Genomic DNA, 13,611 nt, shown 5'->3' on the forward strand with positions numbered 1-13,611 from the left:
GCCTCTAAATGTCTCCTTTCTCAGGCTGCCACATTTTTATTGTACTCATTTTCTCTCTGGAATTCCCCAGGAAGAGGGATTGATGATCAAGCCACTCTGTCACCTGCTGCTATGTGAAGGGAACGGGGTCATATCCCTACGTTTAAAGCCCACGGCTTCACCCCCAAAGAATCCTGGGAAGTGTAGTTTGCCTCTTCTCAGAGGTGCAGTTCCCAGAACCTTTAGAGAACTACACTTCCCAGGATTCTGTGGGGGGTGAAGCAGTGTGCTTTAAATGTCTAATGTGGAGGAGAGTCTCTTGTCCAAAGAAGACTGGAAGGAGGTAGGGCTGTTCCTGGAACTTTTCAGGGAATTGGAGTGGGTGGGTGTGAGAGCATGCCACAATTTGTTTCCCTACACTCTGCCACACAGCTCGGAAGGTAGGTTGCTCCCAGTCCCTCCTCCCCAGTTCCCCAGTTTAAACAGCCCTGTTATCTGTTCCCGATAACCTCGCAGCTGCCACCCACAAATGTTGACCATTGCAGCCGGGAGGTTGGCTGATTACTCAAAGCCAGCCTTGCAAGAAAGCTGAGCAGAGCCGATGCTTATAGTTAATGAACAGCCAGCAAACATACTTTGTTTTGTCATGAGCGCTAATGGGGCGTAGATTGCTCCCCTTCGGTCCAGCTGCCAGCTCCAAAGTGAATGTTGTTGTGTCTGACTCCCTCCCCTTGATGCCATTATTTTTCCTTCTTTGGTTCCTAATGTTGTAATCAACTCTGCTCTTCTTTAAAAGAAAGGGTGCCATGGCAACCTGGCAGCCATTTTAACTCCTGACTGCCCTTGTTATGCATTGCTGGAAAAAAACGACTCTTTTCCCTCCCTCCCCAACTTTTCTTGCTTCTCTTTATTTATTTGTGTTTGCAGAGAGGGGGAGGATTGGAATCAACTTGTTTTGCTTTAAGGCAGTTACAGAGATGGGGGTTGGATTGGAACCGGTTAGGAAGAATGCAAAATGAGCTCAGTGGCCCGCCCAGTCAGGACCGCAATATCACAAGGACCAGCTCCCCCCATATGAACAGAGCTGGACCCTGCAGTCATTATCTGAGGCCCTTCTTCATGTGCCTCCTCCGCGACAGGGTCTGGAGCACAGCAACACGAGAACAGGCCTTCTTGGTGGTAGCTCCCCGCTTGTAGAATGCTCTTCCCAGGAAGGCATACGTGGTGCCTTCATTACATCTCTCTAGGCACCAGGCAAAAACATTTCTCTAAAACCAGGCCTTTGGCTGATTCAACAAGACCTCCTGCACCCACGATATGAAACCTAAGTTGCCCACAGGGGTGCATGTCAAAATTTGAACGCAGTTCTATTCCTGAAAACAACCCAAGTGTCTTTGGGCTCCTTAAAAGACAAAGGACTACATTTGATCAGATGTGTGATTTTCAGGTACATATATACACATCTGTGGGAAGAAGGCAGCAATTGTAAGAAGTGAAGTCGGAGATGCAGAAAAGTGCAGTGATAATCTTTCACTTAACAGAAATAATTCACAGAATGGTACACAGAATTCCTGGCACTGGTTAGCCAATTAACACACAACATAGGCTAAAAAAATTTATTATTATTTTTTGTTCTATCCAGAACTCTTTTTGCAGCTGGAACTCAGTTCCAGCACCTCTCAGGTGGGCGCCATTGCCATTATAAGAGAACAAGGGAGGCGTTCATGATGAGTTTTGGCAGCGGAAGTTTGTTGCAGAATATGATGCGCAAGCTGGTTGCCTTTGAATCTGTTCCACAATAGCACAACTTCCTGTAATGAGTTTCTGCTAGCACAGCTGTCGCTGAATTCCTCTGTTGCACAACATCAAAACGCATCCTGCCACAAGTGGACAGAAAACCCAAGTCTCTTCAATCCACTAGCATAAAAACACCACACTGTTTCAGAGGTGAACGCGTGAACATCCCCAAGATGCAGCCCTTCAGCTTTCCCCTTTTAAAATAGCACTGTTAACATTTGTGTAAGCTGCAAAGCTTGGCCTGGCAAGCCAGCCTGTCTCAGTGAGGAATGTGACCCATTATTGCCTGGGAGCAATCTGGTGCCTGCCCTTCTATACATTTGTGTTTGCTTTGCTCTTCAGATCCTTGTGCATCTCTCGCTTGGGCAAAGGCGGGCTTGTTACCTTTCCAGCTGCCCATTAGGCCAGGGAAATGTAACATCTTGACATGTTTGCTTCCTTGCAGATCCTCCAGCTCAGCATAATCTCCACTAGGGGTTTGTAAACATCGACCTCTCTGCCTTTGTCTTTCAGACTTAGTGGGGTATCTTGTGACTCCATGGCAGCGATATGGCTAACGAAGATGAGCTCCCGAGAACTTTCCTATACTGTACTCTGGAGCTGGCTATAGCTAAAGAACATCCTTTTTTTTTCTCCTAGCCCTTATGCTGCTGTCAAATTCCCCCTCCCTTTTTTGAAAACTAACCTACTATTTTGGGATTCACTCACATTAAGTTTGTTGTGATCACCAAGGTGTGGTGCGACATTTTCAACTGTCAAAGTGTCCTGACAGACATTGTCTCGCCGCAAAAAGCCACTGTAGAGCTGGAAATAGTACGTGAATTGAAAAGCACCGAGGAAGCGCAGTCTAAACCATGGTTTGCCTGTTGTACTTTTGGAAGTGCAGACCATGGTTATTCTAAACCAGGCATCCCCAAACTCGGCCCTCCAGATGTTTTGGGACTACAACTCCCATCATCTCTAGCTAACAGGACCAGTGGTCAGGGATGATGGGAATTGCAGTCCGAAAACATCTGGAGGACCAAGTTTGGGGGTGCCTGTTCTAAACTATGGTTTGCACAAACTATGGCTTAGCAGGCTGTCTGAACTTTGCCTCTGCCATTAAGCCATGAAGAAGGACCTGAGTTAAGCCTGCCACCAACATCCCTAAAGTTTTTTAATGTAGTTTGCAAAAGTGGTGTTTTGCTGTTTGATCTTTTCCACTCAGCCTTCTTTGAACTACTCTCACTGGCTGCTCAACTTGTTGTGGGAGGGGGGGAGGGAGAGACCCTACATAATCAATAATCAACTTGATTTGCCTCACCAGGTTGTTTTGCGAGGAAGGGTGTGGTATAAAATAAATAATACCTATTAAGTAAAATTGAGGAGGAAATATGAAAGGGGAAAATAATTGTGCCAAGTCAATCAGCAATAGTTTTCTTTTAAAAATAAAATCAAAGCTAGTTGTCATTCTTTCCTTATTTGAGATTTCGAACCCCTCCCCTCCCCGCCAAAAACATCTCCGCTTCCCTTTCTGTCAGTGAAATGTGTCAGGTGTTAAGTTCTGGTGCCTATTCAAATTTTCAATTACAGAGTTAATTAAAGGTTAGTGCCTTTAAATACCTGGCACCCCAATAGGAATAGACGAGATAAAAGAAGTAATAAAAAAATTGAAAAATGGGAAAGCCCCGGGACCAGACGGATTTACAGCAAGATATTATAAAGAACTGGAGACAACTTTGATGCAACCAATGAAAGAAGTGATGAATATGATTCTGAAGAAGAAAGAAATCCCAGAGACGTGGAGAGAAGCATTCATAACATTCATCCCAAAAGCTGATGCAGACCTGACGCAAGTTAAAAACTTCAGGCCAATCTCCCTATTGAACACGGATTATAAAATCTTTGCAGGGATATTGGCGGGAAGGCTGAAGAAGGTTTTACAAGAGATCATAAATGAGGACCAGGCAGGCTTTCTACCTGGCAGACAGATGAGAGACAATGTAAGAAACATCGTAAACATTGTGGAATATCTGTCTGCCAGGAATGAGAAACAGGCAATGTTAATGTTCGTGGATGCGGAAAAAGCATTTGATAATGTATCTTGGGACTTCTTAGTGAGAAATATAGAACAGAGAGATATGGGTAACGATTTTCTGAATGGAATAAAGGCGATATACACGGAACAAAGAGCCAAACTGATAGTAAATAGTGTGATATCAGAAGAGATAAAAATTTCTAAAGGTACCAGACAAGGTTGCCCACTGTCTCCATTGATATTCATCATGGTTCTGGAGGTGCTATTGGATTCAATAAGGAAAAAGGAAAGAATAAAAGGGGTGACGGTAGGAAAAGATCAGCACAAAGTTAGAGCCTTTGCGGACGATTTAGTGTTGACGGCAGAAGATCCGTTGGAATCAGCAACAGAAATACTAGAAGAAATGGAGAAATTTGGAGAAGTGGCGGGATTTATAATAAATAGGAAGAAAACAAAAATTATGGTCAAAAATATGGAGAAATCAGCGATGGAAGAATTACAGCAACAAACAGGAATTGAAATTGTCAAAAAAGTGAAGTACTTAGGAATTTGGCTGACTACAAAAAATATTGACCTGTATCAGAATAATTATATACCGACATGGAATAAAATTAAGAAAGATTTGATAGTATGGAACAAACTAAAACTTTCCTTCTGGGGTAGAATTGCACTAATCAAGATGTCGATACTACCTAAAATGCTATTTCTATTTCAAATGTTACCGATATTAAAAGGAACGACGACCTTCAAAGAATGGCAGAGGATGATCGCACGCTACGTCTGGCAGGGGAAAAAACCTAGAATTAAACATAAATTATTGATAGATGCGAAGGAGAGGGGGGGGTTTGCCCTGCCAGACCTTAGGATGTACTACGAGGCATCATGCCTCTGTTGGCTGAAAGAATGGATCAACCTCAAAAACACAAAATTGTTAGATTTAGAAGGTTTCGATAATAGAGCAGGATGGCATGCCCATCTATGGAAAGAGAAGAAAAAGGGTTATAAGTCGTTTGAAAACCATATTTTCCGGAGAGCGTTGCTGGAAGTATGGGATAGATATAAAAACATCTTGGAGGTAGGAGTGCCACATTGGCTATCCCCATTGGAGGTGTTAGCAGTTAAAAAAGTTAACATGAGAGACAATTGGGCGACATATGGAGAACTAGTGGTGAAGGAAGGGGGAAAATGGAGGATAAAACCCTACGAACAAATAAAAGGACAGGTTTACGATTGGCTACATTACCTACAAATAAATGAAATGTTTAAGAAGGATGTAAAGGAAAAAGGATATAGAGAAAGAGACTCGGAATTTCAAACAGAAATAGTGAACAACAAACACAAGGTGATCTCAAAAATGTATAAAATTCTGTTAGACTGGCACACGATGGATGAGGGGGTGAAAGATACGATGATCCAATGGGCCAGAGACTTGGGACATAATATAGAAATAGACGAGTGGTATAAAATATGGAATGAAAACATAAAATTTACAGCTTGCGTCTCCCTAAAAGAGAACCTAATGAAGATGGTGTACAGATGGTATCTGACGCCAGTGAGATTAGCCAGAATGTACAAAATTAGTAATAAATGCTGGAGGTGTGGAGAGAAGGAGGGTACATTCATGCATATGTGGTGGGAGTGCAGTAAAATAAGGGAGTTTTGGGGGATAATATATAGCAAACTGAAGAAAATACTAAGATATAACTTCGATAAGAAACCCGAAACTTTCCTATTAGGAATAACAAGAAAAGTTATAACAAGGAAAGACTGTAAATTTTTCCAATACGCCACCACGGCGGCAAGGGTGCTGGTGGCCCAGAATTGGAAGGGAAAAGAGGTCCCGACCTTGGAAGAGTGGAGGGCAAAGCTTACGGATTATGTAGAACTAGACAAATTAACAGGCAAAATAAGATATCAAAAAGATCAGAAATTTTTGGAGGACTGGGGGAAATTTACCGATTATTTGGAAACAGTATGTGAGGAACATACAACGTTAGTGTGCCTAAAAGAAGCTTTGTAAAAGAGTGAGGAGCATTACGTGAGAACAAATAAAGATATTACTGTAAGACCTAATGGTAATGTTGAAATTAAGAAATGTGTAGATATGATAGAAATTGCGGAAGATTGTCGGGAAAGTTGAGGGAGGTCCAAATAGGGAAGAGCTACGATATGTACTTGGATGTAAAAAAAGCTTTTATCTTTCTGTGTTATCAAAAACTTAATAAAAACGAATAGAAAAAAAAAAAATTAAATACCTGGCAGCACTAACTACAGCAGGTGGGGGAGGGGGCGACGCTGGGAAGGAATGAGGACAGATTGCAAAAATGAACTGAAGTTTCAGGAGAGTTCTTTGGAAAGGGCTGCTCTCTATGCAGGTTTGGCCAAGGAGGAAAATACGGCAGCTTCTACGTGAAAATATTTGGATCGCTTTGTCCTGGATCACATTGGAGTTCCATCTAGTTCAAATGTTTTGGGACTGGAAAACGCTTCAGAATATAAATACTGACCAGTGACACCCAAAACTTTGAAAAGGTTTTAGAGAAATTAACACAAAAGCTAAGGTCACTAAGGGCTGACCAGGAGGCAAAAGATGAAGGACCCGTTTGAGAAAATATGGGAAGCGTTTATGGATTACACAAATGTAAAAGATGCTTCCCCCCCCCCCCATGTATTCTGGATTGTGGATCTTTTGAGTTATTTTCTCTAAGGAAAAATGAATGGTTAATCAGTTTGTATAGTCACTGAGATTTTAAAAAAAACTGTTAATAGTCACCTTTTTGTTTTATCCTTCGTATTTTTTTTAAAAAGTTTAATATAAATCTGTTTTCGAAAAATAAAAGCACGTTTTGTTCCCCAACTGCACCCAATAGACTGCAAAAGCAATGCAGGTGGCGCTGTGGTCTAAACCACTGAGCCTCTGGGGCTTGCCAATCAGAAGGTTGGCAGTTCGAATCCCCGCGATGGGGTGAGCTCCTGTTGCTCGGTCCCAGCTCCTGCCAACCTAGCAGTTTGAAAGCACGCCAGTGCAAGTAGATAAATAGATACAGCTGTGGCAGGAAGGTAAACGGCATTTCCATGTGCTCTGGTTTCTGTCACTGTCCCGTTGCGCCAGAAGCAGTTTAGTCATGCTGGCCACATGATCTGGAAAGCTGTGGACAAACGCCAGCTCCCTTAGCCTGAAAGCAGGATGAGCGCCACAACCCCATAGTCGCCTTTGACTGGACTTAACTGTCCATGGGTCCTTTACCTTTTGCACCCAGTAGTTGGACATTCTCAAAGGTAAGGTGAAGCGAAGGTGCTTCCATTGGCCGATTTCGCCAAATCTGTCATTTGGAGCTGCGTTGTCTTTGTGGCGGGGAGGCGAGGGAAGCAAGTTGCCTGGAACTGTTTCACGCCTGCCTGATGGGATATGAGTAATGCAACAAAGGAAGCAGCCTTTTATCCCAGTCAGACCATGGCTCTGTCTAGCTCAGCACTGGCTCTGCTGAATGGCAGTGGCTTTCCAGGGTTATAGGTTGCCAGCCCTATATGGAGATGCCACGAGGGATTGAAGCAGGGAAACCTCTGCATGCCAGAGCGACTGTTTCTGCAGGGACAGGTTGGTCAGCTGAACATGATCTTCCCAACAGGCAGGCGGTGCCCACATCTCATGGCCCTCAGTCTGTTCTGACTTGCAGCAGAGTGCATCTCCTTTTGATTCAACAACACAGACTAGCCGTTCAAAAAATATTTGAGGAGAGTGCAATGCAGGCTCTGTGAGAGGTGTAGCCTGGGGAAAAGGCTTGAGATCCTGAGGGCCAGATAGAAAGCCTGAAGGGCCACTTTCATGTCCTGGGCCTGTGGTTCCCCATCTCTGCATTATTTTCAGGAGGGTGGTACAGGGTTCAGGACCCCTCCCCTAGCGCTACTTCTCGGAAATTGAAGGCCCCTGTGGCTGCTTAGAAAAAGAAAAACACACATTCAAAAACTCCAGAGGACCATCTGCACATCTCTCGTATTTCATCGCTTTCAGCCCTGCACAGGATGCATAATATTTTGGTCCTCTTGTGTCCCGTGCGGAGAATGTAAGCTCTTTGGGGCAGAGACCCAATGTCCTGATGTACCTCGGTCTAAATGGCGGCGTGGTACGGATCACAACAAACGTTCAACCTTCGGGAGTCGCTTCCGATTGCTTTCCACAAGCCCAGGTGGCATTTATTCACCCGGCTCGCCTTTCCACATTCCTTAAACACATTTTTCGCAGGGCAAAGAAGATCAAGGGCCCTTCAGTTGTTGTTTCTGTACTTTGGCCACCCTCTCCACTCTCTGCAAGACACCCTGGCTTTAATTGGCGTACTCTTTCCATCTCTGGAGCTGCTAGGGTGCTTTTGTTATCGAGCTGGCTAAAAGCCTCCAAGAGGCCTTGCCCTGATGGAGGAGTTTGGTAAAGGAGGCAGATGGAAGAAGCAGGCAGCTTCCTTCGTTCCTTGGAAGCGCTGAATGGGGAGGGCAGTCTCTACTACAGACAGACCCTCCAAGTGTCCCAATTTTCCAGGGGCAGTCCGGAATGACAGAAGCCGTCCCGGTTTCTGACTTGATCCCAGAATGTGTGCCAGTTCAAAAACAGAGTCCTGTTTATATGAAAAATAAAATCCCTGCACCAAATGAAGGAAGCGGTGATGCTGAGAAGCCCTATAATTTCGAAGGAAAAGGTCACCAATCCACTTTAAAGTCTTTCACTGCAAAGGCAGACATTTCTTGAGAAACACAGAGAGTGTTGATTCCTTTACAGTGGTACCTCGGGTTACATACACTTCAGGTTACAAACGCTTCAGGTTACAGAACTTTGCTTCAGGATGAGAACAGAAATCATGCTCTGGCGGTGCGGCAGCAGCAGGAGGCCCCATTAGCTAAAGTGGTGCTTCAGGTTAAGAACAGTTTCAGGTTAAGTACGGACCTCCGGAACGAATTAAGCACTTAACCTGAGGTACCACTGTATTGTAAATGGAGCCTGACACTGTCTACTCAGAAGAAAGTCCCACTGTATTCAATGGAGCTTACTCCCAGGTAACTGGGTTAAAACTGGGTCACATACTGCCATCCAAAGCATTTTGACTAAAATCTTAAATCCCACTTAGTACCATAGGATTTACTCACTGGTATGTTCCTGATCATTCTCACAGTTTCTATTATTATCATTATTATTTCATGCTTTTTTCCATGACAGGGACTCAAGGAAGCTTCCCACTATAATTTCATTTCATTCCCTTTATCTGTGGAAGGTGTTGTATACAATCCCTTTCCTCAGACAATTTTTCTTTGCAACAACCCTGCGAGGCAAGTGATTAAGATAAAGGAAAGAAAAAAGGCAACTGTGCCCTGGTGTCTTGGGTGCAGAGCTCTGCACATGCTCAGAGGCCTCCAAGCCTAGCACCTTTGTACAGTGGTACCTCGGCTTAAGAACTTAATTTGTTCTGGAGGTCCGTTCTTAACCTGAAACTGTTCTTAACCTGAGGTACCACTTTAGCTAGTGGGGCCTCCCACTGCCGCCCCGCCGCCGCCGCACAATTTCTGTTCTCATCCTGAAGCAAAGTTCTTAACCTGGGGTACTATTTCTGGGTTAGCGGAGTCTGTAACCTGAAGCGGCTGTAACCTGAAGCATCTGTAACCCGAGGTACCACTGTAACTCAAAGGTAAGTCACCTTATTTGCAAACCCTTGAAATGAGAGCGAAGGAATTTGCTGGTGCAAAATTTAGTGGCTTGGTTCTTCTGTCTTTCCACAAGGTCCCATGGTGGATCCTTGAGTGAAAGCGAAGAAAGATGATCGCAATATTTTCCTCCTGCCCTAAGGCAACCAACTTTCGCAGGGCAATTGTCAGAAACGGCCCTCTTGCCGCTCTTTACTGAACAACCAAAGGCTTTCATTTGCTTTTGGTGCTGTTTATGGCAGATGCGCATCAATCCATTGCCTTGTCAGCACTCAGATCTGCCCAAGCAGGTCTGTACCGGACAGATGGGAAGGAAGATTAATTTGTAAGGTGAGCTGCCGAGCAAGGCTGAAGCTTTTTCCTCTGTGCAGCAAATGCAGCTGCCTCCTGTGTTCACCCCCTCCAAGGCATATATAGCAAAAGAGATAATTTGGAGAGCCCAGTTTAGTGCTGATGACCAGAGACACAGAAAGACATTCATCACTGGTCACCAGAGCAAGAATTACACTGGCAAGATCCAGGTGCATTCTTCTTCCGTGTCCTTTTGTCTCGGCGACTGATCTCTGATCCTCACACTTCAAGCTTCCTAACACCGTTTCCAGTTATCATACACCCTTCCCATTTACTCTGCGTCTACTGCTGGTTTTGGAAGCTAGTTTACATACCCAGTTAGCCACAACCCACATTTATTTATTTCATAAAATTAAAATAGCACTCGATTGCAAAAAGCAGCAACCTCAAAAGCGGTTTACAATGAGAATAAAACAATGGATGGAATTATCAGTAGAAAAACACCAAATTTAGAATTACAGTCATTTATCCTCGCTAGATTCAATGTGCTGCCATCTGCCTTATTGCAGGGCAGATTCAAGGGTAAACCACACACGGAACGAGTCTGCCCCTGCAGCTTGATCCTTCTGTGATGTATGTATTTTTTTTTGGGGGGGGGGGTCTTGAGCTACAGGGTGGGCAATTTCAAAAGTATATAGGGGCTTGCACACCATTGTTCTGGGTTCCTCCTTCCTCCTGCATGTGGTGAGTGAGCACCCTGTTTCAACAGTTTAATAAAGATCAGGCATAATAGCTACTTTGCTTCTCAATATTCTCTGTTTGGCCTCTGTTATTTTCTCCTACCGATAGAGAACCTACATAAGGACTCTATACGGGCGGTTGGATACCCCATAAGCAGTGTTTTTATATATATATATATATATATATATATATATATATATATATATATATATATATATATATATATATATATATATATATATATATAACATAGGGTTGCCATATTTCCAAATGTAAAAATCCGGACTTTTTTGGGGTGATCACCCCCGCTCACCCCTGGGGCAGCCGCTACCACCAAGCCCGGACCAGAGCCAGAGCTCAAGCTTGAACCCAATCAGCCGTGCACACAAACTGTTTTTAGAAGAAACCCAAAACCTGGACATTTGCTTACGATTTTAAAAATCCCGCCGGGTGGGCATGTAGTCCCCCCCCCAAAAAAAATAACAGGACATGTCCAGGATTTCCCAGACATATGGCAACCCTATATATACCAACAGTAGCCCCTTGAACTTAACCCAGGAGCAACCAGGGCAGATCTCTTAGCAGAGGTGTTATATGCTGACAGGCACTCACTCTTGCCAGCACCCCTGCTGCAGCACATGTATTCTGTCATTTCTTATGAAATAATGCATCTGGATGTGTTTTCTATAAAGCAGCTTCAATCTGAGCTAAGAGGGGAGGAGAACATTTTAAGCTTGCAATGTGTACACAGCCTTCCATGGCAATGAGCTAAGGGATTCATGAAGTTTGCATATTAGCAAATCCGTGGTTGTAGGTACCTTTTTGAGATGCTGGTGGAAGTGTACTTTAAATGACAATCTGTCATGCCTTGGCGGAAGGTAAGGCCATCTTCATTCAACAGGTGTTTGTTGTTGTTTTTCCCCATCCTCTACTATAGCAAGAAGCTGGAATTGAAATAGACTAGCTTTCACTAATAATAATAATAATAAATAATAATAATAATAATAATAATACCCTGCCCATCTGGCTGAGTTGTCCCAGTCACTCTGGGTGGCTTCCAACACATATAAAAACATTTATAAACATTTTTAAAAATCAAACATTAAAACTTCTGATACAGGTGATTTCAGATGTTTTGGACAACTCCCATCAGTGACAGGCAAAGCTGGATAAAGCCTGCCAGATTACAGGCAAATAATTGTATGATTTCTGTGCTAGGCACCTTTAAGGTTAGAATTTTTATTTGTTTATTTCAAAAGAAACATCTGCAACTGATTGGGCAGAGCTGGGTGATTTGCAGGCAGGCTAATTTAGGTAGGGACGCAGGTGGCGCTGTGGGTTAAAGCCTCAGCGCCTAGGGCTTGCTGATCGAAAGGTCGGCGGTTCGAATCCCCGCGGCGGGGTGCGCTCCCGTCTTTCGGTCCCAGCGCCTGCCAACCTAGCAGTTCGAAAGCACCTCCGGGTGCAAGTAGATAAATAGGGACCGCTTACCAGCGGGAAGGTAAACGGCGTTTCCGTGTGCGGCTCTGGCTCGCCAGAGCAGCGATGTCACGCTGGCCACGTGACCCGGAAGTGTCTCCGGACAGCGCTGGCCCCTGGCCTCTTAAGTGAGATGGGCGCACAACCCCAGAGTCTGTCAAGACTGGCCCGTACGGGCAGGGGTACCTTTACCTTTAATTTAGGGGGTGCAAGGTAAGCTGCCTGGCCCTGTCCTCTCCCCGTCCCTCAGTATCTGCTGCCTGAGGCAGCTGGTTCCTTCTCCATAATGGTAGGGTCATTCTTGCCAGGAGCCAAACCCAAAGAAGGGCCATAGCTCAGTGGTGGAGCATCTGCTTTGCATGCAGAAGGTTCCCAGTTCAATCCTTGGCATCTCCTGGCAGGGCTGGCGAAAGACTCCTGCTTAAAATCCTGCAGAGTCAGTGCCAGGCAATACAGACAATACTAAGCTATATGGACCAAGGATCTGAACTCAATGTAAGGCAGTTTCCCATGTTCGCATGTTCCCTGGTTGCGTATGTGGAAAAAGGAGCATAGTATTGATGCTCCAAAGAGAATCTGAAGGCCCTTCCTGTGGGTCCCTGATCTGCCACGATTTGTTTACACAGTGTGGTGTAGTGGTTAAGAGCGGTGGACTTGTAATCTGATGAACCGGGTTCGCTTCCCCGCTCCTCCACATGCAGCTGCTGGGTGACTTTGGGTTAGTCACACTTCTCAAAGCAGGTAACATTCTCCTTTCCCTTCCTCCCCCACAACAAACACTTTGTGAGGTGAGTAGGGCTGAGAGACTTCACTCAGCCCCACTCACCTCACAGAGTGTTTGTTGTGGGGGAGGAAGGGAAAGGAGAATGTGAGCCGCTTTGAGACTCCTTCGGGTAGTGATAAAGCGGGATATCAAATCCAGACTCTTCTCTTCTTCTTCCACTTGATGCTACGGCCTCCAAGCAATGGGTCTGCAAGGCTGAGCAAGCTTTGAAGCTTCAACTCTCCGTAGAACTGAACGTCTGAAAATGGTGGGCTGGTGGTCATCCTTCCGGCAGATTTTCGAGAGAAGGAAGGCAACGTCTGGCAGGAAAGGAAGGGTTTTCCCTGACTGGAACTGAGCCAAAGCAGGAAATGAAGGTGTCTTGGAACACATCCAGCAATTCCCTCCCCGAGATTTAATTTAAAGCGTTAATCAGAGAAGAAGCCATGTGCTGATCCTTCCTGGTACAACAGGTGCAAAGCTTAGAGTTGGCCGTTTAGTAGCTCTTAGGTGCTCGCCGGGGACTTGAAAACACAGCAACGCCGGGATTATGTGTACCTGTTGCCCTTGGAGAGCACTTGAGGGGATAGGGAGAGTTTGCCCTGCTCCCTCCCACTGCCACGCCAGGATGGAGCTCTGGCTGATCACAGTCACCATGGCAACCAGGAGAGGCAGCCCCCTACATGGAATGTTCCCAGTGCAGCTCCGAGTTGAAAAGAGTGGTTGTTGTCCACTCTATGCATGCAAAAGGGCAGCGACTCTTCCATTCCCTTGTATGGATCAAGTGCTTTGTGACCTGATAAGGTGACACAATCTTTTAAAAAACAAATAAATGGAAGACTATGCTTGACAAGGA

General features: G+C 44.9%; 1 long non-coding RNA gene across 1 annotated transcript; it reads right to left on the reverse strand.

Annotated features, from left to right (window-relative positions):
* Nucleotides 1-47: 47 nt before the first annotated feature.
* Nucleotides 48-7,568, reverse strand: LOC309356954. The gene is made up of 2 exons (XR_014162958.1): nt 6,049-7,568; nt 48-3,378 (listed from the first exon to the last, which is right to left on the reverse strand). It is a non-coding gene; the product is annotated as an uncharacterized lncRNA (long non-coding RNA).
* Nucleotides 7,569-13,611: the final 6,043 nt, after the last annotated feature.

Source organism: Podarcis melisellensis (genome assembly GCF_964234715.1).
Source record: "Podarcis melisellensis genome assembly, chromosome: 14".
In the NCBI taxonomy this organism is placed as follows: Eukaryota; Metazoa; Chordata; class Lepidosauria; order Squamata; family Lacertidae; genus Podarcis; species Podarcis melisellensis.